The sequence below is a fragment of the Toxorhynchites rutilus genome, chromosome 1 (genome assembly GCF_029784135.1).
Source record: "Toxorhynchites rutilus septentrionalis strain SRP chromosome 1, ASM2978413v1, whole genome shotgun sequence".
Classification (NCBI taxonomy): domain Eukaryota; kingdom Metazoa; phylum Arthropoda; class Insecta; order Diptera; family Culicidae; genus Toxorhynchites; species Toxorhynchites rutilus.
The window spans coordinates 87,557,634-87,563,868 of NC_073744.1; the positions used below are offsets into that span (position 1 = coordinate 87,557,634).

The following is a 6,235-nucleotide window of genomic DNA, read 5'->3' on the forward strand; positions in this document are numbered from 1 at the left end:
AACAGTTGGAACTGTATGCACTGATGATTCTAGCAAAAGCTGGTACCTACGTAACAGAAACTTTCGCTCGATGGCTTCTTCTTCTTTTAACAACTGGATACGAAGCTCATCAGGAAACTTGTTCAGCAAATCGGTGGAGTGCGCGGGCGTGGAGTGGGTGGTAAATTTGACGTTCGTGGAGTGTGAAGACGTGATGAAGGCACTGGCATGATCGACGTTGGTGGCGTGGGATGACGAGGGGCTGGTAATGCTGACTGAAGGTGTGGTAATGGCTCATCTGTGGAAGCTCTCGGATGCGGCGATTGTGGAGCAGGAACTCTGGCATTGATGCATTCCTGGCAGCTCCAATCATGATTGGCTACATCTTCGTTCACTCCTACGCAGCCGAAGTGATACCAACGCTCACAGTCGTCACAGCTGACCATTTCGTCGGAATCTGGCAAGTGGCAGAGCGGGCAGGACTGCTACAGACCGTTTCCCTGTGCTGCATCTCTTGATCGATCTCTTCGTGACATCTCCAATCGATCCGGAAAACGAGATTTTTAAAAAACTGTTGCTTTCGCAACGAAAGGATACCAACTTCCGGAAATTCAACTCGTTTATTCGGAACCGCTCGAGGTTGAACGGTTGAAAATCTCCTACAAGTTATAAACACATTATTTAATTTAGCTCTATATTATATATCACTCTTCGCTATCTTACGTTTTGTGGGTTTCGTTAACTCGTCACCCGGATCTTCAATAAATCTCCTATTCTGTGCGTGTGTGCAGTGTATTCTGCATGTAGATAATTGTACAATCTATATATACATTTTTTGATTCACTCAAATTCATTTGAAAAATACCTGCTTTTAGCTACTGCGAAATTTCGATTCGCTGATATTTTCACTTGGAATACTATAAAGACTTTCCGTATATTTAAACTTTCAATTCCTTCACCGTACCAATTTAACTTTGATGGCTATCTGCTTTTGTCTATCAAGTGTCACGTTGTATTGTGAAGTTGGTTATGAAGCGTACAGTCGTGCATCATAGGCAACTTCACAACACAACGCGAAGCGCTGCTGTCTCAATGATGTTGATAGGTAGGTGCGGCGGTCAGCGAATGTTGTACGCAACAATTTATATAGATAGAAGAAGATATAGGAGTGCGTTTTATCACACTATCAGCCTCCTCTCCTTCAGAGAGAGGAGAGGAGTGTCTATCTTCCATAGGAACGTTTCGTGCCCCCTAGAACCTTCACATGCCGAATTCGGCAGAAATTTGTGTTTCATTTGTATGGCAGCCCCCCCTAAGAGAGGGGCGAGGAGTATCTAACCACCATAGAAACATTTATTGCATCGTAAAACCTCCACATGCAAAATTTTATTTCGTTTGCTTGATCAATTCTCTAGTAATGCAGCAATTTATGTTTCATTTGTATGGTAGCTCCCCCTTAGAGAGGGGGGTGGAGTGTCTAATCACCGTAAAAACATTTACTGCACCCTAAAATCTCCACATGCCAAATTTGGTTTCATATTCTTGATTAATTCTCGAGTAATGCTGAAATTGGTGTTTCATTTATATGGCAGACCCCCCTTAGAGAGGGGGGGCGGAGTTTCTAACCACAATAGAAACATTTATTGCACCCTAAAACCTCCATATGCCTAATTTGGTTGTATTTGCTTGATTAATTTCCGAGTAATGCAGAAATTTGTGTTTCATTTGTATAAAAAATCAAGATTTTTTTCCGCTTTTCAAAAAGTAGTCTAATTCTTTTTTTAATATCTCAAGTGTGCAAATTTACTTGAAAGACCCATGTGTTTATATCCACAACGTTTCACTGCTATCTGAGATGGTGATGCCAACGGCTAGTCGAGTTGGCATAAAATTCGTCTATAAGGGTCTGAGGTTATCACTTAATTCTGGAAAAGGGGTCAATTGCCCAAAATAGTTTGAAAATCCCTGATCTAGACAAAAGTGCAATCTACTTACTACTACTCAATGTTATTTCACATCATGCCCATCATTTTAGGATCTCACAGATATGTTACGAAACTCAACGTTTCTCGAAGAAGACCGCTCTCGGATCACATCAAGAGCGTGTTTCGCACAACTAACAATACTAACGGATTTTGCGGTCACGCTGCCTTCGAACTAACTGTACAGCATATTCGTAATGAGATTTCGATTAACAGCAAGAACCTTGCTGTCAGCAGGAGCAAAATTCCCATACGAACTGTCTTTGTGCCCATAGGGAACATAAACGAAAGCAAATTGAAAAAAAATCGTACTCTACTACATCGCATGTAAAATGCTCCATTATCGTTTCCCCCCAATTCACACAACTCATTTCATTCACCACCGGCATAAATTTCGTATGGAAGGCAGGTACAACTGTGCCACTTGAAAGCCAATTCCTGAGCTCCACCGCAAAAAAAAGGCTGCGAAATTTTCAGAAAGTCAATGCATCCAGTTCTGAGTCCCAAATTTTCGATTCAATTTGATACAACTTAAATGCGGTGCACGTATGTTGCAGGTTGAGGTTTCATTGGAGATTTATAATTAGTTTCGGAAAAATTCATCTTACTGCTTTATAACTAGAACGGTTATGATTTTAGTTATCACAAAATTGATATTTGGGTCATTTATCGCGATATGAAAATCAATCAAAAGTATAGTACAAGTACTTTTCTGTATAGTTCTGAGTATAAAAATACGGATATGTAAGTGGCACAATACAGTATCTATTATAGGTCATTATATACTCGTTACCCTGATTCCAAAATTGACGAACGAATCAATCGATCAAAGAAATGATTGATTGCTCATTGTCGGTGTGTTCGGAAATGCCCGATTTAGGTATCCGATTTCAGTACACGTTTGATCCTACCGAACGATTATCATTTCCTCCTTCATTGAAATCCGAAACATAACTTGTGGTAGCGAAAACGTTCACATTACGTTAATAATACACTCGAGACATGTAATTTGTTGTGTTTGTGTATTTGATAAGAATGGAATTGAAATATTGTCAAATCAATTGGTATTGCTTTCTGTATAATTGTTATTATTCTTCTGGAACCGACGAAGATAAATTCTCCCAAATGGCATCCTTTATGCCATTTCCGGTGCAGCATTACACACACATTTCCCAAATACGTTGATGCATGTTTTTCATACAACCATTATTTATAGAAGTGGGACTGAAAAGTAGCCGAAAAATTCAAGAAATTCCTCGTGGTAAGCGAACAGCAAGGTCAATGAATGCCGGTTGCTATTATTTAGACAAAGTTTGATGAGATTCATAATCAAAAAATTCATCAGCGATGCAAGAAAAACATGAACTGGTGGGACCGAATCCGTACTATGTAACTACCGTTTATAACTTTCTTCCCATGCTTCGACCTTGCATGACGTGTGAGTAATAATTTGCTCCACTCCAGCAATTTCTCTCGCGTCGAGGACCAGAAATTTCCACTTAACGCGACGAACTGTGCATTATGCAAATGAATCTTTTGTCTTTTGATTGACAATTTATGCTTATCTGCCGAGAGAAGATTGTCCAAATACAAAACTTCCGATGATCATATCTTGTTAACAGCGTTCACATGCGCCGGAAAGCTACCTCAAGCATCGAAGGAAAAATATAAACCTATGTTTGTTTCACACTACGAAGTGCGTTATAGCCAACGGAATCAAAACGTGCCGATTAACCATAGTTATAACTTTGACCAAACATTGTTGACACGATTTGGAAAACACAACTCCATACTAATCTATATCACAACAGAACATTTTATGACAACATAAAAATTACTTATGTTTACTATAACCGAGAAAATTATCAACTCAAGATATCGCTTAGAAAGCTGTCGCTTGGCACTGTTGATTACAAATCAGGTGCATGATACCAACAGATAAATCTATTCACAATAGCGTGTTAAGTCTAATATACTGACGCTTTTATTTATAACACGTTTCGACTACCTTTTGCGCACAATGATACATGATCGATGGCATGGAAGGTGGGTACAAGAATAACTACCCTACATGTTGTTGGCGGGTTTCCGTTTTATGCTCTAATAAAACGCCTGCACGCGAAGAATAACGAACTAATTGTCGTATTTTGCATTTTTGTTTCATTTCTGCAAGCTATATGAGGTGTGTCCAATTTGTGAACGCAAAAATGTAATGCATAGGCCAACGACATTTCCCATATCATAGGAAGTGTGCAGTTCAGTCGATTAATTTGGTAATTGATAGAAAAAGAAAGCTTAAATGCAAGTTTGAGTGAGAAGTGAAATATATAATAAAGTTATGCATGCATAATATAGAGAGAAATTCGAAGTTTTTCTGTTTGTGATATTGATGCACAGTATTGTTTCAAAAATCATTGTGAATTAAAAAATATTTAAACTTGCTTCACAATCACTATTCGTTTTTTGGCATAATCGGCATCATGCTTTGTGCTACCAACTGCAGAGCACGCGGCCAGAAACAGGATGACAAAATCGGCATCTCTTTCCCTTGGGGACAAGCGTGGACATAGGGGGTCTCCGTAGCCACATTGGTTGCGCGTTCGCTTAGTAAGCGATCGATCGTGAGTTCAAAACTCAGGGCCCTCATTGACCATCTTTGTGTTGTTACAGAATAGCTACGTCCACGCAACAATCATCAGCGATGGAGATCGATCCACGGTCGAAATAAGATCGATTCATTCATACAACTGCTCTGCTCTGCCAGACACATCGGGCTACTGTTCTATAAATAACTCAACAATGATCAAACAACTGTCTCCGCTGTCCGGTGGTCCAACTGGATAATGGAAGAACAGAAAGAATACCCTTACGCCTAAATGGCTACTGTGTGAATGTACCACCATATGTAAATGGTATAGAAGGAATACTGGCGAATGGCAACTGTGTAATGTGCTAATTATAGATATGATAACCATGTGACATATACACGATTAAAATTCGGCTCTGTTACAGCTAAAATACTAATGAGCCTTAAATAAATAAATGGGATAAAAAGACGGGTGGGTAATGTCGTGGACATAACCGGAGTGACGTAGGACTATACAAAGGGGACAGCTTTTGTTAAATATATATATTTTAAATATATTGTTTTATTTTCTTCTCCTACGTGAATACCTACCTATCTACCTGAAAAATGGATTAGTTTACTGTTTACTCTTTATGAATATGTTGATGGTTCTCAAAAGAACCTTTGGTGTTGTGTTTTTGTTATCACTCGATATTCCCATCTTGTTCGGTTAAACCTTCCTGTTTAGCTATTGCGTTTGCCACTCGCCACAGCTTTCACAGTTGGAAAATTTCTTCCCATCCAGCTTGTGACATATTGTTCAGTAAATTACATTTAATGCGACTTTGCCACTCACTGAAACTAATTGTTGCCTTGCCGAACCGAAGCTGCTCTGTTCTTGATGCGTGTTTTCTGATTGTCGTGAGCAGCTTTGCAAGCCAACTCGAGCACTCCGACGGCCAAAACTCTATAATCGCTGTTAGGTATACTGGTGCTCCGGCACCAATCCGTTCGGCCTAGTTACCCTTGCGGAGCAATCAGTGAATGCGGCCAACAGGGAACTGGAGATCTGCACGGTTCGAGTGAGACTTTGCCTTTCCCTTAACTTGTCCTCCTTTGTTACGTCCACGATGCCGATGCCGTACAACCACACGGGTTTACGGTTTGAAAGAAAATAAGATATTTTTTTGGGGTCCGCGTGTTTTATACTCTAGCGCAATTTAAGAATTGGTGAAAATCAATAAGCTCAGAACAACTGCCAAATTCACATACTCATCATATCCTGGCAAACAAATTATGAAAAAATCAATTTGTGTTTTATTATTATTTTGGATAATGTTTTAGAAAGCATTGAACTGTATTTCCTAAACTCTTTTTTGGAAGGTTTAATGGCCCTGAAAAGCGCCTTGTTTTATGGAATGGTTCCAATTTAGAAAACTTAGTACTCGTGGTTTTGAAAAAAACCATTTCGAACGCCCTCGATGCCGCCTTGTTCTGGATTTGCCACCAAAGCAGTTTGTATAAAGAACAAACTTTTTTCTTCTGCTACCTGATGCCGTTTTGCGATTGCGTTTGCCACTCGCCACTCGCTGCAACTGCCTATTGTCTTGATGTCCACCGAACCGAATGTGTTCTGTTCCGAATGCGGGTTTTCTTATCGTCGCGAGCAGCTTTGCCAGCTAACTCGATCACTTCGGCGGCCGAAACT

At 39.9% G+C, this 6,235-nt stretch overlaps 1 long non-coding RNA gene across 1 annotated transcript; it reads right to left on the minus strand.

Annotated features, from left to right (window-relative positions):
- On the minus strand, positions 1-983 carry LOC129762668 (uncharacterized). The gene is made up of 3 exons (XR_008740691.1): positions 845-983; positions 703-776; positions 1-638 (listed from the first exon to the last, which is right to left on the minus strand). It is a non-coding gene; the product is annotated as an uncharacterized LOC129762668 (long non-coding RNA).
- Positions 984-6,235: the final 5,252 nt, after the last annotated feature.